We start from the raw sequence: 25,495 nt of genomic DNA on the forward strand, positions 1-25,495 counted from the left end.
TTCTCCCTCCCCCTTTTTTTTTTCTTTTTTTTGGACCTATCTGCTTATCTTTGTTTCTGCCTCTTTATACTGCATTGCCCACAGTATACTTTTTGTAACCGAGAATTCCTAAACTGAATGGTAAGACTCAGTGTATTTGCCATTGTAATCTCCATATTGCCCTACTTTTAATCTCCCTATCATCAAGATTTTAAAAGCAAGATGGATGTTTTGTTGACAGTGGAGTGGAAAAGAAGACATATATATGATATATAGACTCCAGAGTGGCCTGTCCATATCTGTAAAGTGCTAATTCATTCACTTTTGGGGGTCAGAGTTAGAGGAGGTCTGGGTGGGTGCTGATTTCTTATCAGCATCCTCTGGCCTTTGCTCTACTCTGTGGCTGAGAGTATTGTAAGGCAATGCAAAATTTAATGGGGGATGTTTGCCTTTTCTGTAGGAGACTGAATGTGGTCTTTTTCAATGCCTGTCTTCTCAGATGCAACAAAACTGAGATTGGTGAGTGGCTCTGGACCAGCCTGTCATTTCAGTCGAGTTGAGTCTTTGCACTCAAACTGTTTCTAGTATGTGCTTTAATTAATTAAATAATATAATGTGTCCTCAACCTCTTTCCTTGGATAGCGGCTTACTCAGATGATTTTTCGTTTAAAAACCCCAGCAAGACTGCTTCTTTTGATGCTATTCTTTTTCTTTCCCTTGTGCAGGGTAAGCCAGCTTCATTATAAAGGCAGTGTAGCCGGGCAATTTCTTATAGCTGTGGGTAAATAGCGGGACCTTTGAGCCGAGCCATTCCAGATGACCTAGGATGAATCAGGCTGCATTCCTAGCAAGGGCACCCCTTTTTCTAAACAGATGAAAAGCTGCCTTTTAAGCACACCCGCTTATAACTTGTTTGGGTGCAGATGTTTTGCAGTGTTGGTTTTTGCTATGCTAAGAGTATAGCATAAGGTTAACAAAATATTTAAACTGTAACATAGTCACAGGCTGAGTGCACAAGGTTTACTTAAGGGAGGAGAGTGCTATTTATGGAAAGCATGTGGTTTGCTTCCTCCCCCCAAAGCAGGAATGTTTCTTTGGGGTTTGGCATGCTCTTCCATGCAGTATGCAAAAGAAAGAGAGCAAGGTTTTGGGGAACTTTCCGTACATTCATGTCCACTTTCTCAGCCCAGGTGTGGAAGTTTTCTGATTATTTTGTGCATTCATATTTTACCTGCTAGGTTTGGAGCAGTATTTTTAATCTTTTACAATCAAATGATGCAATTTTCTCCCCTTTATAGTAGTGGTACATTGATTATCTGAATTAAGTGCAAATTATGGGAGCTGATTAGGGGAAAATGAGAAAAAGACATTACAGCTCTCACAAATGCTTCATTATACTAAACTGCCAATTTTAAAGTTCATTTCATTGAGTTTAAAGTGAAACGTTTAAAGGAAGTGCAGATAACTGGAAAGGTTGCCACACTGCTTAAAAAAATTTTTTATGATGATATGAGATACTTGGTTGTCATTGTGTCAGTTATGGCTCGTCAAACAATATTAGTCTTTGATGTTTGGCATTTGTGGAAGACAGTTATATGAGAGAGTTAAAAAGCCCTGGAAAGTATGTTTGTTAGTGGCAGGGTTGAGTAAGATATTCAGCTCTGGCAAAAGATCTTTATAGTCCAGTATTGGCAAGCCAGAAAAATACTTTTATGACTTGAGAAAACATATCAATTCTTTGCCTAATGTTGGGGAATGATTGATCCTGGAATGGCCAGTCCAAATATGGGTCTTTCAGAATAGCAACTTGATGCACAGTGTACAGTATTGCACAAAATGCTGCATGCCCTAAATTTAGGAACCCATGCTTGTCTCCAAGGGATGCTCATCCATTTGAGCAGCATGTCTTGTGCAATGTGGGTTGCCCTTCCATGAGCTTAGGAAGCAATTTGCTATCAAATGTTATACCCATACTGGAGGTTTGAAACCCACAGGTTTTTGTTCAAACCATTAAGCTCTTTCATCTAATGAAAATCGCTTTCTTTTAAAAAGGAAAACATTAAAACAAACATTAACTATTTTTTTTCCTAATGACTTTTTTGATCCAAGAGCTTTCAGAGTGCTTAGCCTTGCAACTTCAGACTTATTTTTTTTTTTTTAAATTGCTTTGAAAAATCACAGGATGTTTCTGTGGTGAATATACATCTGTGCTGGCTTTTGCTGAGCTTTGGAAATAGGTCAGGAATTAAAGCACCGGCTTTGTGGTTCTGAGGAAAGCCCTTAAGAAACTCTCTCAGACATTAGAGGGTAAAGAGGGGTCACTGGAAATACTGTTTGACCATATATAGATGGCATGGTCTCTCTTGTCTACATGCACGTACTACTATATACAACCACATATACATATGAGATGTTGAAAATGGTGCTCTTCCATGCTTGCTTAGAAAGGACAAATTGCTGGAGGAAAAAAAAGAGGTAGTCACGGGAAGACACTAGAGAGAAATGCTCTGCCTTCTTGTGATGGTGGTAACTCCTTACATGCCTTAAGCTCAGCTACATGTCCTAAGCTTAGACCTATTGTTTCGTGTATCTCTGTGAAAAAAAACAACGCTGTGTGAGGCGTGCATTCACTGTGCAGTTGCATTGCCATGGAAACTGGCACCAAATCTCATTCACACATCATGCCTGGCTAAGGATGGATGGAGGTCAGGCTACTGACGGGCCACTGATGGATGGAGGTCAGGCACTGGCATCTGCGCTGTGCTGCCCTGGGGTCTTTTGCAAGCCCTCCTAAGAGGGAGCTGGTCAGAAGAAGGATAGTGTCTTGCAGAAGGGAAGAGGAGAAAGATTGTCCAGGCAGCAAAAATGGCCAATGAAGTGTGAAAAATCAACCATTTTGCCCTGTTTTCAAATATTCCTGTTTTGCTGCAGTTTGTTAATTTAGCTTTTTTGTTTTCAGAACAACAGTGGAAATGAATAATTTCTACAATACTAGTGGGAGGTGGGTCTCAGCAGGGCGGCCCGGCAGAGCTCTGGGTCAGTGAGGCGTGCACCGAAGGAGCAGTGTGTGAAGCACAGAGGTGGAAATCTTGGCATAGGAGTTAAACCTGGACATAATTTCTGTAGGGTTTTCTGCAATATTAAAGAAAAAAAAGTTCAAAACCTTAGGCAAAAGAACCCACAAGCTAAAGAGAACTGAAATAAAACAAAATCCAACCTTTGGGGTAAATGGAATTCCCCAATACTTGTCCATCCCTTCTTGCTAGGAGTATTATAGCAGGATTACCAAATATGAGGCTTTTTCTTTTCAACGTAACAGAAGGGCAAAAGACAAATGGGATGGCAGGAGAGGTGGTTTTGTTTTTTTTTTTCTTCCAAGACATTTTTCCTTTCCTTTGTCATAAGCAACTTTTACCATCTCTCTTATGTCCGTTATTTGCTAGACCTATGGGTGGCCTTTAAACAACCTTATCATAGTGTAGTTTTTGCTATCCTAAAACATTAATTTCCAGGCATGCTGTGTAGGCTGCTTGCCTTCATGATGTGCACAGTATTTCACATCTTCTGTTCCCAGGTTAGGGAGAGCAGCTATTGCTTTCTGACCCCTCTTCCCCTCTGCCCCCTCCCAGAGCCTCTGTGTGCACTGAAGGTGCAGCACAGCTGGGAGAGCCCCCCAGTCTCTCAGTACCACCTTCAGATGAAGGAAGCAAATCACATTTCCAGACGCTGTTATGAGGTCCATTTTCTGTGTCGTGGACACTGCAGAGTGTGTTTTACTGGCAAAAGGTTTGCATGGCTAAAGGGTTAGAAACCAGAGAATAATACAAACCTTGCATAATGCAACAAATCAGTGCAGCTTTAAAGGTTCTTCTCTGTCTCTGTACCTCCTGCTCTTTTTCCTGGGCTTGCTGAATCAAGCCAAACTGGCTGGTATAGGTAAAATAAATATATTAACAAAATGTTTGCTATAGATTTGTTTCTCCTCCTTCTGCTTTCCAAGCAACCTGTGGGGCCTGTGGGCAACATGCCATGCTGTCAAAATATTTTAAGCATTAAGCTATTTCTTTGTGAGTTGGTATTTATCTGAAACTATATGCACTTAATCTCTGAAGTGCTGTAAATTTATTTTTTACCTTTTACTACATAAACATACTTTCAAATCTGAGACCTGCCTTACATGAATGTTGAATAACACACTTAGTCTTGGCCCCTAGGAGGGTTTAACTCTAGTCAGCTGGTTGTTTAACAACTTACAAAGGGGAAATTGAGCTCCAGTGTAAGATGAAGGCCCAAGCTGGCTGGGGGAGCTGTACTGTGGCTGCTGCTGTTTCCCTCCTGTGTGTTTCCTGCAGCAGCTCTGCTCCATGCCTCTTCCTGCAGGGGACATGTCAAGGACACAGCACATGGAGGCAGAAAGGGGAAAAGCCAAGCTTACTCTGCTTATGCTGTTTCTTGGCAAAGCAAACTGATGTTTTCAGGAGGCTTTGTGCTTACTTGACTTTGAAATCAGGTACAATACGCTTGTCCTCATAACCTGGGATCCTGGTGGCTTCATTTCAGGTCCTATATTTCTGTGAGAAACCAGGTGTGTCTAACTGCTTTATCTCATCATCCTCTGATGCTGGTCATGCACATGGGGTGCGGCACACGTACATCTCGATCTGTGGTCTCTTTGCTCAGTACCCCTTTGTGTCTCCTCTGCTTGCCCTCAGTTATGTCAGTAATGATAATATGAGGGTGATGACAGTTCTTCAGGATTCCTCATTGTGCATGTGTGCCAAAGCCTACCACAATTATCCATTCCCTATGATCCCAGGCGGCGGGGTGACATCATTGCCATGAAATCACTGAGTTGCAATACCGTGTGGGTCCAGCTCCAGCATATTCAAGCTGTGTGTGGCTTATTGTCACGTACATGTGTAATTGCTAACTGGGTCTTCAAGTGGTGGTGCCCTGAAAATGAATTGCCGTCATTTTCTTTTTGATTAGTCTCCTCTAATTGAAAAGTAGTCTTCCCTTGAGGAAGGTTTTTCTTCATGTATTTTGTTAGTGGATACTTTCTTTGATTTATAAACTTACTTCCCTGCAGAGATCCTAGAAAAAAGAAGTCGACTGACAAAGAGTAAATATTCTCACTAAACATGAGGCTGACAATGTTCAAGTTAAAAAAAAAAAAATCTGAAAGTTAACCTTGTTTCTGGTCTTTTCTTGCAGCTTTTAAAATGTCACTACCAAGAGAAATGACTGCAGTAGCGTATGAAGTTATGGAAAAAGCAGAGCTGAATCTCTTTTTTTATGTTGTTGTTATTATAATATCTAGTCCCCTCTTGAAAATGTAAGTCAGGGAAATGTGTGCATGGAAGTTCAGAAATAAACACCTGGACTCCTTTTAACATTAAAATACTTGGAATATATAAAGATTACCTCGATAGACATGTTTTGTTCATTAAATGAATCGGTGAAATTTGGCATGCTTCTTAAAGAGGCCTTTTGCCAGTCTTTTCCCATATTCTTAGCTCATGCCTTTGCATAATGATTTGATCCATGGTGGGCAGGAATAATTCAGCCCAACGATGAATAATGGTAGCATTTGTGGTCAACTGGTCATGACATTCTCATCTGAGCCTTTCTCTTTGGGAATTGCGTCTTCCAGTCATGAGATTTGCAGTAATGTCAGGAGCGAGAGCAGCACAGAGTCAGGCTGGATGAGGGAGAAAGGGGACACTTGTTTTACAGGGTCCACTGTGTGTGTGTGTGTGTGTGTGTGTGTGTGTAATTAAGAAAAAAAAAAAGCTGTGCTTGAAATAGTGGTAGCTTTACAATCATCTCTTTGTGACACTCCCTCCACCCCCAAGTACTTCTGTGTTTAAATCAATGTATGTCTGTGCACAAGACCCATGGGAATCTCAGTGAGGGAAAAACAACCTGTAGAAAAGGAGGTGGTGTGAGTAGAAGGACAGGGAAAGCATCAATGTAGGAGGAATTTATTTGTAACCTCAAATAAGCAAATGCAAAAAAAGAGTAGATGATTTAAACACGTTGGAATCAGACATGCTACCCTGGATTTGGATCCTCCTGGGCAGAGGATGAAGGGGAGCACACTGGTAAACCTGGGGATCATGTTTAAATGGGGATATGATGTAAACACTGTCACACCAGAATGACCTACTTTCATCGTGCCTCATCTGTGTTCATCATTTCTAAGTACTAGGTATATATGAAGGTTAAATATATAAAGATGAATTATTCATCAATAAGTAGATGTGTGAAAAATGTAAGTTTCCCTGCTACAACTGAAAACAGCAAAGATACTCCCGTGGGTATGTGTATGTGTTAGGTGCATATAAAAATAGCCTGGACACTATAGTTTTGATTAAAGGTGGGCTTGAAGTACTCTGATTATGCTGATTAGATGTCTAGAATATATCTGCTTTGTGTTGAAGCCAAAAATGTGTTTACTGGAAGACTAATAAATGGGAAAGCAGTATCTGTGGTTCGAGGGAGAAGAATTATTAACGTTCTGATGACTTTTGCAAACTGAAAGTCTGGGAAGTTGCTTGTGGGCTAAGAAAACCACAAGTACTCAGGCTTGTTTTAAATTAGGTCTCTCAGAATTTGTTTGAATGTGTGAGTAGATTTCTAAATATTGTGGTGATAGAAGAGTTGACACTATTTCCATCCTTCAGATGTCATTTACAGGACACTGGAGATGGTTGAAGAACCAGAAATCTACACTGCTCTTCTGTAGTGTAAGCTACTGTTGAAAATCATAAAGAACAACAAGAAACTTGATTTACAGTATTGAATAAAGTGACATTAAGAGAGCATGTGCCACCTTGTCACATGTTACTTAAGATGCTCTGACAATATACCCAAAGCATATCCATCTTCAAAACTGACGAAAGAAAATCATGTCAAATCTGATAGTTTTCTTAACGTCTTCCATTACTTATGAATTTCTACAAGGATTCTTCACACACAAAAATAAATTATTATAAACAACAATGACCTTATTCAAGATGCCACAAATAAGGTAACAGAAGCAAGTTTGTGCTGAAGGGTAACTATTTTACAACAGCTGAAACGGTCTAAGTTAACTTTGTGTATCTGAGGTATATTATAAATTATTAGTAATAGCAACTCCAGTATTTGACCTATGGTTTCAAAACAGTTTGGAAAAGTATTTTCACACAGTACATGCCCAAATTTTTTTTTTTTCCAGCTATCCTTTGCATTTTATTTAAGACATGTAAAAGTTTGTAACCAGAGACTATAGACCAATTACTCATCCAAAGTAAGCAGCAACGTCAGCTGGAGCACAAGAAACAATAACCAGATTAAACTGCTAAAATATTTTCTTTCATTCCTATGGCAGTGCTGTATAAAAGTTCCAACTGAAAGTGAGGGCCCATGTTCTTTTATTTTGTGGAAAAGCAGAGTGCAGTGTATGGAGAGAGCATGGAGAGCACACAGAGATTGCACACAGTAAAAATTTGACCTGAGAAGAGTTTTGGGAAGAACGAGTAGGAATAAAGGTGTTGATTCTGCTATGGTTAAAACCATAAAATTACATGGAGTTTTCCTTAAATTCCTCTGACTTTGCTTTTTATTTGAGGAGAAGGGTGTGAGAAACTTGATTTTAATTTGGACTAGCCTAAAGGAGCTGCATTATTTTGAGATTCTTTTACTTTCAGGCTCTGTAATATGGTAGTCTATGACCAGAGAATTTTGCTGAATCATAGCCTAGAAATAGCAAACGTTCCCTTGACAAACACCATCAAAATCTTTAATGACACCATGAAGCACTTTTCTTAAGCTGGTAGTTTAACTTCTTGGTTAATATCCATTATGTTGGACAGTAATATTTACATGCACAAAATGGGTAATTCAACATTTAGGATGAATTCAGAGCTGCTGGAGTGGGTTTAACTTCTTCAAAGTCAAATGATTTTCACATGCCTGTGTCATGGCCAGGCGTAATCTCTTCAGGTTTCCAAAGTTAGGTTGCTGAAGAGACTAAGGCAACTGTTTTGGAAACATACATTCTAATCTTAGCATTCCTTTTCCACTAAGGATGTGGCTTTGATCAATTATTTACTTAGTTGGCCTCAAACATATTTACACTTTTCAAAACCTTCCTTTGTTCAGTTTGTGCCCAAACTGCATGTCCTTGGTACTGGCATCTGAATAAAGTCTGAGAAAACTGACTGCTGCAATTCTGTGCAACTCTGAAAGATGAAGCAACATGAAGGAAACAATCATGATATTTGAATTTTCTGTCTCCTTTTATTTTGTGAGTGCTCACTGCAACCCCCTGCAGTTGTCAAATATCTCAGCTTTGTTTTAGTGTTTAACCAGCAGTAAAATATGTTTTATTGCCTTATATATTCTTCCACCATAAAGCTCACCATTTAAGTAAATAACTTCAGTGTTGGTTTATAGATGACTGTAAAAAGGAGAGGTGTGGGGTTTTTTGTTTTGTTTGGTTGGGGGTTTTAAAATATTTTATTTTATTTTATTTTATTTTATTTTATTTTATTTTATTTTATTTTATTTTATTTTATTTTATTTTATTTTATTTTATTTTTTAATTACAGTGACTAGTGGCCAGGTATGCACAGGAACAAGAATATTTGGAACAAGCAGAGACCTGTACTGCAGTTATTTGAGGGGTGGTATGTACCCATTACCCCATGAGTAATGCAACAATCCACGTGCCTTGCTGCTGAAGACCAGCTGGCTGCAGGGTTCTGTCAGAGCTGCTTGCCAGCAGGCACGGCTCATTAAGAGCCTAGTTGCAGGGTATAACATCTTTGCAGTCAATTAACAATGCTGCTTTCTAAAAAGGTGCAGATCCTTCCTGATTCAGCAAAGAGCTTCAATACATGTTCAGAGTTAAATGCTTGATTAAAGTTTTGTGGAATAAAGATGTGAGATCTTGTGCTTAAGGTTAAACAGGTAGGCACATTCCCAAATCGGAGGCAGACACGTTATGGTTCTTAGAGGTATCCAGGAATCTTGAATATCCTGAAATACTGACTATACTGATTTCCAAGCTGACTATAACCTACAACTGAAAAACAAAACCACACCATGTGACTGTGAAGCATACAGGGAAACCTTCTGAAATCTGTATCTGGTCATCACTGATGCTTGTCTAGTCAAAGAAATTCTAGCAGACTCTTCACATTTTCATTAACCTTAATATAAATAAATTAAAATAAATTATGCAACTCTAGTCTTCTGGAAATGGAGAAAAAAGTATATATATTTGATAAAATTTATTTATTATTTGAAGAAAGAAGCAATAAGAGTAATTGAATTATTGTGCACTTCCTGACTAATATTTCTCACTGGACAAGGTTGCATTTTGTAGCCTTCTTCCTGTGGTCAAATAAAAGGGTGAGTAGTAGGAAAACCAAAATCCAAGCTTTTGCCTTAGTATTTTATGTAATGAGTACTAATTTCCGACACTTAGTTTCTGGTGTATGACATGCACTCACTTATTGTAATATCCTACTAAAAAATCATTGCAGTAATAGACAAATATCTTTGTTCTAGTTCAGTGTGTCAACAGAAGAATCAAACATAATCTCTCACTGATTGTGAGTTATTTTTAAACAACAACTGTGCTGCTTATGGATTGGGTCTAAACACCTTGCTATGAGATCTAGACTTGACATTTTCTCTAATAGTATGTTGAATTGTCATAACTCAATGCTTCATCTCTACAATGCCTGATCTTCTTATATCCACATTGATAAAATGCAAAGTTCCAGCTGACTGCAGTGAGTGTAGATTCAAGCCCCAAATAATTTTAAATGCAACTTTTGATTAATTGCTGAAGTATTCTGTGAATGTGGATTGTTCCTTCTTCCTCTTATTTACTTAGTCCTATTAAAGAACACGTTGAAATAAGCTTTCTGGTGTGTTTGATCCTTTACTTGTGTGTTTTTAATTTTTGTTTTCACTTTGATTTGGGCTGGAGTGGTATTTCATTTTTAATTTATTGTTATCAACCTGAAACTTAAAACCAGAGAGCCAGAACAAACACATTTCCTGTACAGTGACTGTCTAGAAGTAGCTGTAAGGCAGGCACAGCACCTCCTGTTGAGGCACTGGGATGTCTTCCATCCCCATGGAGCTGGTGCTAGCTGCCCTGCAGACGTCTGGGCCTGGGGATAGTGTCTTCTGGCAACCCAAATGGCAAGGCAAGAGTCAGATCCTAGGTGGTCTGTCTTTGATTTCCACTCTCAAATACACTAGATCTGTTCATGAGTAGACTCTGAGGCTTCACAGATTACCACATTTCAGATATGGGGGAAATTTTGAATTTAGTTGATGTACTGCTTGATCATCCCAGAGGTGCAGGCTCTGGAAGCAGTGAAATCCGAAGAGCTGGGGCAAACCCTGAAGCAAGGTCAGCCCCCAAACTCCACATCCATCACAATCCACCACAGATCTACATGAAAGTTCAGTGAGACTCTTGCCTTCCTTTGTCTTGCCCCAGATTTTCATGTATCTCAGATGGAGCGTTTTGGGTTCAGTGATGGACACCTCTTTAGACGAAAGCATCTGCAGCAAAATGTCCAGCCCCTCACAGTCACAGAAGTGAGCCTCAGCTGCGAGTCTCTATCACAAAATGGGCAAACTTTGGAAAAGTTTGGACTACATGTGAACTTTGACACTGACCAAATGTAAATAATTCTGCTCGTACTCCAACAGCTGAGTGAAAACAGGGATTTTGAGAAGATTGAACTTGGATCACAGTTTTATGGCTATCTCTAAAATATTTTATTGCTGGTTTATGACACCAGAGTGTAAATAATGGGGCTTTTAAGAGTTGCAGTGTGAAGGTTTTATCCTTTGCTTATGCACAAAACATAAGTACTACCATTTTGTTTTTGGTGAAATTGAATACGTATTTTTAAAACTGTTGCTTAGGAAGCCAAGTAGGCTAGTGAGGACACTGGGTTTTTTTTGTTTGTTTTGTTTTTTTAAAAATTTTTTTTTAAGTGTTAGATACTTTATTTTTATGAGTTGGTACTGTGTAATTATTTTCAGTAAACTGATGTAGGTTAAAGAACTGAAAGGAAGGACAGGAGAATAAGTGTGTGTTGTATGTGTGTAAATGCCACTAGAATGCAAGTAGTGTGTGCAACTATATGGGTAAGAGACGAAATGGTTTCTATTAAATGAGCTAATGGAGAAAAATATCTTTTGGAAGCACAAGCCATTTCTCAAGTCTGAAGAAAACTTTATATGGTTTGTGTGTAAATGTAATGAATCAGCTTATACTATGCGTGTACAAGCACATACATGTTTATGCAAATGCAGTTCTAGAGATGCAACAACAATGTCTGAAAAATTGTTTTCATCTGCTCTTTCTAGTTAACATTCTTGTTCTAGTAGACTTGCTCAGATAATTTTTTTTCGTAAGTTATGAAACAGTTATTTTATATCTGTGAACTCCATGCTATTCTCCAACCCCCACTTTGGCACCAATGTCCTTTCCAGGCTTTGGGAAAAGTACTGGTTTATGTTATTGGGGTGAAACTGAGGTGTGAGTTTCCTGTTCTCCAGGACTGGAAGGACTGGGATGGGACATAAGTGTCCACAGTGGTGTGAAATACATGTTTTCAATGATTCTAAATTATTATTGTTCAAATCTCTTGTATTTAATATCTTTATTCTCTTAGGAGAGGCAGATGGATCATTCCTTACCAGCTGCCAAGGCCAATACTGCTGTATAGCCCTTGCTCTCAGCAACATCCTCAGTGTCCTGGTGATGGGGTGCCTTGGAAGGGCTGTGCAGATCAAGCTTCATATTACCTCTGCACTTCAGGCTCTCTATGCTGTAAGTACACTGAATAAAGTTGTGGCTACCACTTGGCATTTCCAAGTTGGTTAGCTAGGAGTGCTTTGGCCTAATAACTGGAAAATTTATTGTGATTTTGATGATTTTATGCTTTTTAGGTGGATGAAACTATATACCTGCCTCAAATAAATATGAAAGGTGTTTTTAGGTTGATTTATTAGTCCCTGTAATCAATATAAGCTTCCATGATTGGAGGGTAAGTTGATATTTTTCCTGTAGTGCACTACCAGCATGCTGTAAAGAACACAAAACCTCTAACTGACAAGCAGCATCTGATAGAAGTCATTCTTTTGCTGCTGTGCCTAACAAGAAAGGGGGGAGGTGCTTTTGATTATTTTAAAGATCTATTCCCTAGAATCTATAATATGTCTAATGGTAACTGAATATACAGGGAGGAATGTGGAAACAATGCTATGTATAGAGGTGTACATTTTCCAACTGTGAAAAAGATGTGTCTGCAACCTAACTGTACTTGCTTCAGCTGAAATAAACACTTTTGGGAAGGATTTGGCTGAATGGTTATTTTTGGTCTGGCAAAGGGGAAACTGACTGAGTGACTGTTATTACTCTGATGCCAATTACTGGAATTTACCAGCTTAAGGGCAATTTGCTGACTTTGTTTAAAAACAAAACTGGTCTTTCTGGGTCCAACTGTGATTTAGAAAGGGAGGAGCTGTAAACCACTTATTTCTTTTCTTTCCTTTTTTTCCCCCCCCTTTTTTAAAAAAAAAAACTTTTAAGAAAAGTTTCCTATCCAAAAACATTATCTGAATCCCACATGGTGTGGAATTTAAGGAACTAACAGGATGATTCAGACACACAATCTTCACATTCATGCCTACTCCTGAAGATATTCTTAAAGGAATAAAACTTCTTTCCTGTACTTGGTCAGAAACCAAATCAAACCAAACCCTCTTCACCCTTTTCACCCTTTTTTTTTTCTTTTTTTTTTTTTGCTGGCAAGTAACACAACTAATAAACTTAACAATAAGCTCTATCACATGCTGTACAAGGGTTTAATAATAATGGCCAGTCTTCGCGAGCGAAGATCTGGGGAAGGTCTTTCCACCTTCCAGCCTGCGCATTGGATTTTTTAGGTGAGACACAGTGTGCGCCGAACTGAGCCCACCCTTTAATCCTAAGGTTCATCTGCCGGGGCCAAGCGAGCTTGGACGGTGGCAGCGAGGTCCTTAGGACGTAGATGGGTTGCCTTTAAGGGCTAACGAGCCCCACCTGCCCGGGAGTGGCCCTGACCGGGAATCGAACCCGGGTCTCCGTGGTGATAGCGCGGCACCTTTACCACTAGACCACCGGGGCTCCATCACATGCTGTAGTCCAGTGTAATCTCGAGATATGAGTGGTGTGATTTTAGCAGGCATTTGCAGCACTCCTCACTGTGAGATCTTGGCTGATATGTTGTTCCATCACTCCTTGCCTTTCCTCTCCCCTCCTCTATATGGTACATGTGCCAGCAGGGGTAAAGGGTGGTTCAAAGTATTGTCTTTTCAATTTTTTTTCCTTAGGCAGTGGGACAGAAGATGCTGAGAGCATTGCCGTGTGTATTGATTTGCATTTCTGTGAGAAGACCGACAAAGAGCAATGCCTGAGCTCTGATCTTGAGTAATAAATAGTTGTGATCTTGCAGTCCCACTGTTCTCTTGATGTAACTTTGGTTTCCTTTTCCTATGTGGGGAAGGGGAAGGTCACATAAGCTGCAGTGATTCTCTGCAGCAGGAATTCAGATTGTGCTAAATTCCCAAGGTGTGCACCAGTAGGATTTTATGATGGATCGGTTTCCCACTCTTTCTGCCTTTGTTGCTCCTTATCAAAACCAAACAAACTCAAACAAAATATATCCTTTCATTTAAACAGGAAATAAAGCAAGTTAGTGAAACTCAGTGATTGTCTATGCTGCAGTTTAGTTTAAATGCCCAAAGGCACCTGTACTTTCTTACTTTCTCCTTCATAGCATTGCTTTCCTTGGTTCTTCTACAGATTTGTTTTAAAAATTCCCCTGACATAAGATTTAATATTTTCTAAATTTATAGTCACACTTTTTTTCCACCTCGGTAATACTTCCTCAATACCCAGAAACTTCTCCGTCCATTCTCTTGGTCCTTCTTTTTCTTCTTGAATCAGGAAAAGTTTCTTAGCTTGCTCTGTGTATTATCAATATTATCTGGTCCACAGCTGAATCACATAGTGCTGAACTTACCTGGTGATTTCTTGATTTTCTTTTATAATATATTTATATTTTTTTACCCCTAATATTTTTGTTCCATTACTTTTATTTCTGGGCTTTCTTGCCAAATTGAGGCCTTGTTGGTCAAACTGTCTGACCTCTCTCTCCTCCATCTTAGTTCACAGAGTCGGGCTTCATTTAAAATTCACCTGAGTTCATTTGGTTGTTTTAAGCTTCTCTGCTCTTCTAATCCAATTTCATGCATGCTTTTCTTATTGTGTTTGGTTTGGGGGCAATCTGAAAAGAGGGGAAGTTTACTGAATACCTTGCAGCTTTTTCCCTTTCACTGTCACAGTTCTAGGCAACTAGATCAACAGCTGCATTACTTACTGCATTTTAAAGACATCCAACCCCAGAGGAGGATCAAAGTGGCCACTTGCAGTATATTGGCTCTCACCGCATTGCTTATGCCCATTTTGCTATACCAGATGCTGCTAACGTCCTTGTCTCTGAGATTCTTCTGTAGTATCGTGTCTCTCCTACTTTTCTTCTGGCTGATGTTTAGCTCCACATCCAGTTGTGTTTTTATTACACACAGAGATGGAAAGCTCAATCATTCCTTTTCATTCTCCAGCTTCCTTTTGTTTTGTCTTAAATATATTCAAGGGGGAAACAGGAGGAGGGATGGAAAAGGAAGGGTTCGGTCTAGACTTCCAAAGCAATTTCCTTTTCCCTACAGAGCACAGCTCATTTCCTTCCAGAGCGATGTGGCTGGGAAGTTGCACATTTCTTCTCAGCACTGACTTTCCTGAAATTTGTTGAGTCAAAGCACAGCTATTGGGCGGGATTCAGAGGACCATAAACAGGAGTATGTGAGTGTTCTTCCCTCTCACTGCCAAAGAGAAGAATAAACAGAGATTAATATAGAAAAGAGAGGGCGGTCTAGATAAGCAGCCACAGGGTGGAAATGTTGAAAAAAAAAAGACAAATATCCACAGGCACACCTGCACTTGGGCGTTTCTACATTGAGGGGCCTCAAAGGGCTTAATTTTACCATAAATGTCTCAAGGACAGAAAACTGAGCAATGTGGAAGCTGATGGTTTTCCTTGAGGACTAATTACAAGGTTTTGCCTTTGGGAAAAAAAAAAAAAGGTGATAATTCATTGTTGTAACATTAGCTCTTCATATATTATGTTTAGCTGAAGACAGAAGAGGTTTTTTTTCCTTTAAAATGTATTTATATTTGCTGATTTTGAAATGTAACCCATTTAGTACTGTTGCATCCTCTCCTACCATGTTTCTGTATTTACCTTAAGTCAAATTAAGAAATTGGTTTAAGTCAAATTAAAACCAGGCTGAAAGAGTAGCGTGGTCATGACTGAGCAACTTCCCTCCTCCAGCGAGTTCAAGATAATCCATGCATAGATTTTTTTCAGGTGAATTAAATTCAGTTTGAAAAGGAAATGCTTAGGGAAAAAATGACATGATCTGCTGACTCCATGGAGTTTCTAATTTAGTTGGTTTCTTTATGTGGTTTTTTAGTTAACAAAATGAGATTTCTTCTGTGTTGAGGTGCGTGGAGACATGAACAGGAAGATAAGCAGGAATCTGACTATGTGTTTGATGTAAGCTAATTATTTCATCCTTTCCGTTTGGCTTTTGCTTAGCAAGAGAAATCATATGGTGTCTATTGTCCTGCCACCAGTAATTGCAGATTTGTGTCTGATTCACTGATACTTATTTCTGAGTCTGAAAAAGCTCGTAACTAATTTCTTATGTTAATTGTCAAAATATGCACGGTGAAACTTTAGAGAAGTACTTCCAAACTACTAGGTGTTGCAGTGATGCAGAAACATGAGTTGGCTGATTCTTTTTTTGGCAGATGAATAGATGATGAAACTGCCTTTGCGTTTTATCTCAAAAATGGAAATTCGGCAAACTATAGGCAGAGGAGCTTTAAAAGATCCCCTGCTTCTTAGACCCTTAGCCTTGAAATCCCAAGTACAAAAAACCTTTCTGCTATTAGCCACAAGGTGAAACAACACAGTGTTTGCTACTTTCCAGCTTAATGACATTTTTTCATGTGAAGGAAAACACCTGGTTTAGGAAGAGGTTGTGTTGGGCTGGTAGGCACTGGTTACTACATTCACTTGATCATCCTTCTATTTGATAGTGCCAAGATATTGGGGCGTCAAAATTTGGCATTGCTGTCTGGCATGGGAGACTTTGTAAAGGCAAGAAAAAGATGTTATGATGTGAAATGTAATGCAAAAACCTTGTTATAGAGCTCACACTGCAAATTATAGACCTTTTTTGTGAGAGTAAAGGATGCTTCTTGCTTGCTTCAACCAGATTGCAGGTGGCCAGATTTGTACAGGGAGGTACAACTTTTCCACTTGCAGAGGTACCTGAGCAGTGAAAAATGTGTAGCTGGTAGCTAAAGGTCCTTGGGTTAGTTATAACCTTATTATAATCAATCCAGTTGGGTTGGACTGGTTGGCTTAAGTTTTTGAGAACTGTAGCTGGCAGGGAAATTTCTGCTCTGTTAAAGCAAGTTCTGGCAGTGCCAGGTATTCAAGATGAAGTGGAGGTGGGGGATAAAAAGATGGTTATGACTTTTTTTTTTTTTTTACATGTTTCTGTCTTTTATCAGTAAATGTGCTGCTTTCTTAGAGGGAGATGGATGCACGACAAATACAAATTATTTAGAAAATGTGGCTTTTGTGGCTATGATTATGACATTATGCAATTTGACCGAGAGAAGTAACTGCAATAGTAGGTACAATTTTTGTCCTGACAGAAAAAGACAGGACAGTATCTCAAGTTTTGGAGTATTTTTTCATCTCTATTTTTCCATGTATACACTTCAATGTACTTGGGACAGCAGAGGGAGGATGACTCTTCACGCATAAATTGAGGTTAAGTGTGTTTGCTAGTGTAGTTGCTCAGTCTTGCATGTAGAACAGCAGTTCCAGATAAAAAACAGTTGTGTTCCTGGAAAGTCAGGATTTGAAGCAGTGCTATGCTTAATGCTGAATGAGGCAGATTAAAATACATGGAGGAATAGATGGAAATTAAAAGAAGGAAAAAATCAAGGTACCTAGTTTTGTTGCCTACCATTTGATAGGATTGCAAGGCCTGAGTGGTGTACCAGAGTCTGTCAGTGGTACGTTGTATGACCTCAAGAAAAACTGCATCTCAAAGTTCCCAAGTTCTTATATTTGTGAAATGGGGACAATAAGTAAGGTACCCTGAGTTCTATGAATAAAAAGGTGTTACTTAAAAATTAAGTTTTAGCACTGCTAACAATAATATGTATGATATTATAACATAAGTTTACTTTGGACATAATTACATCTGTTTTTCTGTGAACAGTGTAAAGATGCATAATGCTGCAAAAGTATTCCATTTTTCTGAAGGTATTACATAGGCTCAACCTGCAAAGATTTTAGAGTTCTTTGCTTTGTCCTAGTACCTAACACAGCTCATAGCAGTAAAGTATTTTCAGATCAATGCAATTCAGCGGAACTGTTTAGTACTTTCCCAGTAAATGATCAACAAATAAAACATACTCAAAAAGGAAACTATCATTTACTTTCTATTTTTGAAGTTGTTTCATATTTTGCATAACGAGATTGAAGGGACTGTAGATCTTGTACGGCATCCACATCTAAAGAACAGTGTGTCTTACACTGAACTGACATTGGTAGAATATAATAGATAAGAAGAGTTACATTTCTTATTCCTAGCGTATCTCAATTGCTATTGTTGCAGCTGACTCTTAGGCAGAAGGTGCATAGGAATGAGTGGCCATCTCTTTGCATCAGAAGTGGCAGTGTTCAGGTCTTATCTTTAGACTAGTAATACCTTTCCTGTCAGTGTCTCTTTTTCAGTTTCACTGACCAAAATAAAATGAAGTGCATTTACACTGAAAAACTTGTGTGTTCTTAGCAGTCTCTAGATTTGGAAAAAAACTGGTAGCTGGATTGTTTAACGAACAACCCTTGATTACAATCTCTAACTGTGATGCTCAATGGAACTGGAAATGTGCATGTAAATGATATTTCTGGTTAGCATTTTTTATTCCTTCTTTGGTACAAATGTGATGAATACTCACTGTCACTAAGCTGGTAGAAGCAAGTGAAATAACAGGTTACACCAGAGACAGAAAGTGTTTTCCATGGGAAAGAAATTTTGGAGTTTCCAAAGTGCTTGCAGGAGAAATACTTTCTTCCTGAAACCTCAGGAGGTAGATAAAGACTTACAGTTCTGTGTATCCCTTGACTCTTGCTAACTTTACCTAAGCATTTAATAGATAAATTTAATACAGAAATAAGTGTGACCAGAGATCCACAATGCTTCACAGAAAGTAGCTTTTTGAGATGTGACACTGTCCAGTTTGTGGCACACTAGGAGCTCTGCTAAAGCAGCGCAGAGTGAATCCCACAAATGCATAAAATGGGCTAAGAATGGATTATAAAGGTATGTCTTCCACATCACAAAATTATTTTCCTCTTTCCTATTCACTGTCTTTGTATCAGAAACATTACTCAATATGCATCTGGGAATTTAGCAGAATGTTTGTTTTACTTCTTTTCAAAGTGTTTTCATCGTTTTAGGTGAGTGTTTGACTTATGTTCATTGGCCCTTGCACAAGAGACTGAAAGCTATTTCCTTTTTCCTTAATTAGAGCATGCGGAATATCAGGTTTCTGGGCAGTGAATTTCCTCTCAGGAGATAGGGGAGCATATGTGGTAGTGGTGGTTGTTTTTGCAAACTTGAGAAGTTGGTCCTTCTGTACTTTGTTGATACTTTCTTAAGTATCTTACTTAATCCAAACTTTTACTTTTCATGCAGACAGAAGTGCAATTTTTTTTTCTTCTTTTTTCTCTACCCCTCCCCCACCTTTGTTTTTGGAATTAAAGAGAGAAGTGGGAAGCTAGAAATATCTGAGGGAAATTCTAGGAGGGTGGCCATAGGAATGTGGTAGCAAATGTGGTGAAGGCAACAGGACAACCCTGTTTGTGCGTGTAACTTAATTTCGAGTCTGCAGGGCTCCATAGTCCTCTGTTTTTATGCTAGTATTTTAATGCATGACTTATTTGTGTTGCTGGTAAGAAAGAGAAGAAAACTTAAAACGTGTCCTGGTTTTTAAGGTCATGTATTTTTACAACTGCTGGCTTGTTTGTGTGGGTGGGCAGGTATGAGTCTCAGTCTGTCTTTTCCTTGTGCAATGTCAGAGGGAAGTTCAGGTCGGTGCGCTGCCGGCGCCAGCCCACATCCTCCACCCACGCAGCCCCATGAAGCAGTTACACACATCAATCAGGGAAAACCCTCATCTCTTGGCACCGTTGGAGCAGGTGTGTGAGCTCACAGTGACATTGGGTGACCGTCATGTGTCCGTGGGGCAACCACCGATGCCTGGCGCACATTCTGTGTACATCAGGTCTATTTCCTGAGATGAATGATATTCTTTGATTCAAAACATGCAGCTCCAACACTCAGACCACCAATAAGGCTCCTTTTCTCTCACAGGTGCTCTAGGGCAGAGCAGATGAAAGAAGAGTGAGGAGAATGAGTTTGTAAAAAATTGTAGATCTCCACATGCCCCTCCTGTGCAAAATGCCATGCTCTTTAAATTGTCAACCAGTTATAAGCATTGTAAAGGCAGGTAGGAAAGACCACAGCTGTACTGACTGTAAAGCAAAGGTAGCTATATTAGTCATAACCAAAGGGTTGGACAGACAGATGAAGCATGAACAGATGCTGTGTTGTTGGGAAAAGTTCTTGCAAAGATACTGCTTTCATGTCCATTTAATGTTAGGGGGTTTTAAGCACCAATACTGCACCTTGTTTTCATTCCTTAAAAGATGAAACCAGAATAAATGCAGACTCACCCTACCCAACACTCTTTATTTGGATGTCTCAGTGTTTGTAGTATACCAACATCTGTAAATAAATTGACTGTATGTAGTGAAAATATTCTACACTTCCCCAGGTGGAGCTGTTGGCTTTTTCCAAGTCCTATCCACTTGGACCACTTCTGTTACAGAGTATGAGGCAAGTTCTGTCCCTCTGTGCCCTGAGTAAGTGTGGAAGGGCATCACAGGCTTAATTTTCCCCTGGGAATTCAGTGGAATGTCTCTGTGTTGTATGAGTACACATGAGAGAGGAATTTAGTGTCAGCTTCTGGCAGTGCCAATAGGATATACATGCGCATAGCCTTTATTTTGCTAAATAGATATAATATATTGGATCAAGTTATTGGAACATAAGCCAGTGTACAGAGGAGAAGATCCAAAGAGTGCTGAGATGGTAGGTGCCTCCAGTCCTGAACATGCTCTTAGATGGCCTGCAGAGGGATGTCTCCACGATTTGTGGGTGGGATGGGGTCTCAAAAGTTGAATATCTCCAGAAATGCAGCTTAACGTGTCTTTCTGTCTGCCTGTACCATTCTACCCTCTCAGTGCCTTGGGGACAGAATGCATACACACTACCCTTCCAGCTGCAGTCTAAACCTTGTTTATGAAAAAAACCGAATGAGGAAACTCGGAGAATTTGACTTTTAAATTAAACAGCTTATTCAATTATTTTATATTTACATGTAAGCAAGAGAAAGCAGAATTTTAAGAAGAAGTGGTGTTAATCGTTACAGCAATCCTTTATAAGAAAAAAAACTCTTTTTTTTTTAATCCATTAAAATACTGTAGCCTTCCTGTTTCAGTGTATTCACAAATATACAAAATTATAGGGTAAGGGCCTAGTTGGGAACAAATTCCTCCTATATTGCCATGCCAACAGTGTTCATGCTGCTTCATTTCACCTACAGATAATAATAGACACAGGTACCTAGACCCAGGAAAAGAGATAGCTTCAGTTCTGCTGTGCACAGTTGTTAGATACTATAGAGCAATTCTAAATTCTACAAGGTATTTCCAGCTTTGAAACAGTGTTTTATTTGGTCATGAAAGGTAATGACTTATCAAGTGTATAATTGAATATTGCCGTGAGTGTGGTTTACATAGGTAATGAGACCACCTTCAGCTGCATTATATAAGTTTGGGTTGGTGTGACATCTGTGAAAAGGATCTGAATCTTTCTGGTTTAGGATGTGAACTCCACCAATGAACTGTTGAGAAGAATCTTTCTGTATGGACAAGTTTCCTCTTGACCCACTTCTCTGTGTTCTTTCCTACCTCCCTTGAAAACAAATTCCTAGTCTAGCTGCTTCAGTGTTAAGCTTTTCTGCCTTTTCTATAAAAGCTGATCCCTCCTTGTTTCACACTCAGGAGCCACAAGGCTAGTGGAGGCTTGAAGTTGCAGGAACTGCTTTCCATGCACTTGGAAAGTGCATCCATTGCCCAGATGTTGATTCACATGCTGAAGTACAGGAGAATGACCATGCTATGGTTACAGAGTGGTTGCAACATGCTTGGCTTTACCAGCTCTGTTTTGCTTCTTTATCACACAAATGAGGTCACTCTCTTAATCGGGTGTTCACAGGGTGAGGGTGGAACAGGCTAGTACAGATGGTGGAAGAACTGAATGGTGACAGGGAGAGGGGGAAAGAAAAGAAAAAAAAGAAGGAAAATATTTGTCAGACTTGATAGTGTTAATGAAAACATAAAGAAAGAAAGGAGTAAAGCAATGTTTGGAAAGCAAAGAGTGACCTGACAAATGTGACCTCTGTTTTTGCCAAGGGCTTCTGACTTTGAAACCAAAGTTGCCCTTAATGTTCACCAGGTGACATCAGGGTGTTTTGATTGCCTTTATGGAAGGGAATTAGCCTTACAGTTTCAGCATCTGCACTTCAGTGAACTTCAGGGGCAGGGTGTATTCTTTTTCAGATCATAACAATTAAGGTTCAGAGGCCATGAGCAGCTCAATAATTAATTCTGTTACTTCCACAGGAGGCAATGAACAGAGACCTGTACTTCACACCAGTTTTGTCACAGGAGTATTTTCGGTCCCTCTCTCAAACAGGTTCTGCCTGAGTATCTCTGAACAGTTGGCTAGAGCAATCAGAGAGCAAAGCAGACATAGCACAGAAGCAATGCTGGCAGCAAGATTATTCCTCATGCTAAAATAATACTTTGAAGTTCATATTTTGTCAGCTGAGATTATAGTTCAATTTCTTGGAAGAAGTGAGATGTTATTTTGCTCAAGATATATGGCTCTCTGTCCCCTGTTGTTATATAAGCAAATTGTTTGTCCTTATCATCCTCTTTCTGGCTGCTTGCTCTCTGTGGGTAATCGTGCCTCTAATATTACCTAGATATCTCAGCCTTACTTGTGACCTGAGCATGGACTTTAGCTCTTCAGATAATTGGCTTGTCCTGCAGATGACGGATTTATAACAATATTGCATATTGTCAACAAGAGGAAACAGCTGACTGATCAGTGTTGTTTTTTTCTCCCTCTGCCTCTTTCCCCTTTCCTCTGAGAGACCCAAGAGCCAACCATTTCTGCACAGCTCCCCCTCCCCTTGTGAAGCTCAGGAAGAGCTTGTTTTGAAGAAGCTTGTCTAATCCCCCAGTGCTTAGGCAGTGCTGCAGCAGGGAGGAAGGTAGGGTGGGTAACATCCTCAACACAAGAGTTTTTCTGGGAGGAGGACCTAGGCCTATCCAAGGGCCAAATCAGTATCATTGAATTGCTGGGTGCTGGAGTAGTGGGGTGACTAAGATTGCCTTGAGAGGTCATGTCCAGCGTTGACTCTTCAATATCTGTGGTTCTTTCAGCCTTAGTACTGTAGGAAACACATGCTTTAGGAAGAGAATATAATAGCATCTCTAACCTATCTAGTTACACTGCAGGACCTCATGGGTCCAGATGTGCACAGGTTGACTACTCCTTCTGCTCATCAGTCAGCTTCTGCAGCCACTATCTGTTTGTTCTACTCTCACATCCTGTACTGAATTATCTGTTTTACAATCCATTAGTTTAAAATGTAAGATCAGAGCAATTTCAACAAGAGTTTTGGGAGGGAAGTGGTTTAAAAGGTCCTGTCAAATCTGGCAAATCCACAAATAATTAAAAATGTTCAGCAAATTTGAAAAGTCATGGAGTACAGTGAAGTTTTCACTGACTGGTAAAGGGGAAATATAATCCTCATTTTTAAAAAAAGGAAAAAAGAAAGATGTGGGAAAATACAGACTGTCAGTCTCACCTGGGTGCCTGACAAGATCATGGAACAGATCCTTCCTGGAAACTGTGCTAAGACATGTAGAACATAAGGAGGTGATTGGTGACAGCCAACATAGCTTGACTAAGGGAAAATTGTGTCTAATAAGTTTGGTGGCCTTCTGTGATGGAGTTACCATGTTGGTGGATAAGGAAAGAACAACTGATGTCGTCTACCTGCACTTGTGCAAAGCATTTCACAGTCCCATATCCTTGTCTCTGAACTGGAGAGGCACAGATTTGATGGATGTATCTCTTGGTGAATAAAGAATTGGCTGGATGGTTGCACTCAAGCAGTTGCAATCAATGGCTCAGTGTCCAAGTGGAGGACAGCAATGAGTGGTATTCCTCAAGGGTCAAAATTGGGACTGGTGCTCTTTAACTTCTTTGTTGGTGACATGGACACTGGGATTGAGTGTACCCTCAGCAAGTTTGCCAGCTGTGGGGTGCAGTTGACACACTGGAGAGAAGGAATGCCATCCAGAAGGATCATGACCATCTTAAAAGATGGGCCTTTGCTAACCTCAAGAAATTCAACAAGGCTAAGTGCAAGGTCCTGCATCTGGATCAAGGCAATCCCAAGCACAAATACAGGCTAAGTTGTTGGAGAATGGATTGAGAGCAGCCCTGAGGTGAGAGACTTGGAGGTGTTGATTGACAAGAAGCTCAACATGAGCCGGCAATGTACACATGCAGCCCAGAAAACTGTGTTCTGCAGTGCAGCTAAAGAAGCATGGACAGCAGGTTAAGGGAGGTGATTCTGCCTCTCTACTCTGCTCCAGTGAGACCCCACCTGGAGTACTGCACCCAGCTCTGGCGTTCCCAACACAAGAAGGATGTGGACCTGTTTGAGTAAGTGCAGAGGAGGGCCACAATATGACAAGAGGGCTGGAGCGCCTCTTCTATGAAGGTAGGCTGAGAGAGTTGGGGTGTTCACTCTGGAGAAGAGAAGGCTCTGGGAAGAACTTCTAGCAGCTTTCCAGTACATAAAGGGAGCCTACAAGAGAGCTGGAGAAGGACTTTGTGCAAGGACCTGTAGTGATTGGACAAGTAGGAATGGCTTCAAACTGAAAGAGGGTGGGTTTAGATTAGATATTAGGAATAAATTTTTTAATGAGAGTGGTGAGACACTGGAACAAGTTGGCCAGAGAGGTGGTAGCTGCCTCATCTCTGGAAACACTCAAGGTCATGCTGAATGGGTCTTTGAGCAAACTGTCTAGTGTGAGGTGCCCTTGCCCATGGCAGGGCGTTGGAACTGGATGATCTTTAGGGACCCTTGAAACTCAAGTTGCTTTATGATTGTGTGATTTGGGATGCTGTTGTGCACCAAAGATTCAAGACTGCTAGCATTTGCTGATAGAACATGATGGTGTTGTTAATAATCATATTTCATATTGTGGCACAAAATGCATAATGTCTTTATCTTTGTGTAAAAGTGTTCAATTTATACTGTAGTAGTGATTCTTATTTAAAGTGGAAAATGACTACATAAAGTTGTATTTGAATCCAGAGGGAACATTTTATTAATTAGTAAATATGATGAAATTAAATCATACTGCCTCTTCTTTTCCTATCTTTCTTTGAAGAGTGCATACTATAAAAGTGTGTACACAGATAAATTGTTTTCCTATGTCCCTAAAAACATGTTGTAGTAAAAGTTTAATTTAATTTAATTTTAATGATAATGCCAGTTTAGAAAGAAAATGCTGTTCAAAGACAGGAATAGAGCAATAAGATTGTAATTTTATTAGTTTTAATTAGAATATTAGCAGCATGTTCTGGAATAACAATATTAACATGCATTTATGTATATATATATATATGTCTGTTAGTATTAAAATATGTTTGGAAATTGCCTTGAAAATCTAGGTGCCTGTTCTTTTTACTTCATATTAGGATAAAAACTTTGCAGTTGGTGAGTGAGATTTAGCAATGCTACAAGTATTGCTCTGCGTTTTGGGGCTGATTATAATCACTAGGGAAACTGAAGTGTATTGAAAACCAGAAAATCTCGACAAGCCTTTTAAATGAATTGTTGAAGTCCTCTAGGAGGATTTCAGAATAAAGGTAGCAGAATGTGTTCACATGCGTGGAAACCTGAGCACATCTGAGCATCCTTGGCTCCTGGAGTAATTTCATGTAATACTAGCACAAACTAAGCTTGTGTTACTGTAAAGTGCATGTTGACTTGGATAGTGCCTTCCAAATCCAGTCAGAGCCCTTATTAGTGTAAGGACACTTCTGCTGGAGAACATGGACCTTCTTCAATTGCACT

The 25,495-nt window shown here is 39.6% G+C and overlaps 1 long non-coding RNA gene across 1 annotated transcript in view; it reads left to right on the top strand.

Annotated features, from left to right (window-relative positions):
* LOC126646952 (uncharacterized) overlaps positions 1-25,495 on the top strand; it is a 257,574-nt gene that overhangs the window by 186,984 nt on the left and 45,095 nt on the right. Inside the window, exon 4 of the long non-coding RNA XR_007630478.1 lies at positions 11,679-11,836. This is a non-coding gene — a long non-coding RNA (uncharacterized LOC126646952). The remainder of the gene's footprint in view (positions 1-11,678; positions 11,837-25,495) is intronic.

The sequence above is a fragment of the Myiozetetes cayanensis genome, unplaced genomic scaffold (assembly GCF_022539395.1).
Source record: "Myiozetetes cayanensis isolate MyiCay16 unplaced genomic scaffold, myiCay2020 scf1, whole genome shotgun sequence".
In the NCBI taxonomy this organism is placed as follows: domain Eukaryota; kingdom Metazoa; phylum Chordata; class Aves; order Passeriformes; family Tyrannidae; genus Myiozetetes; species Myiozetetes cayanensis.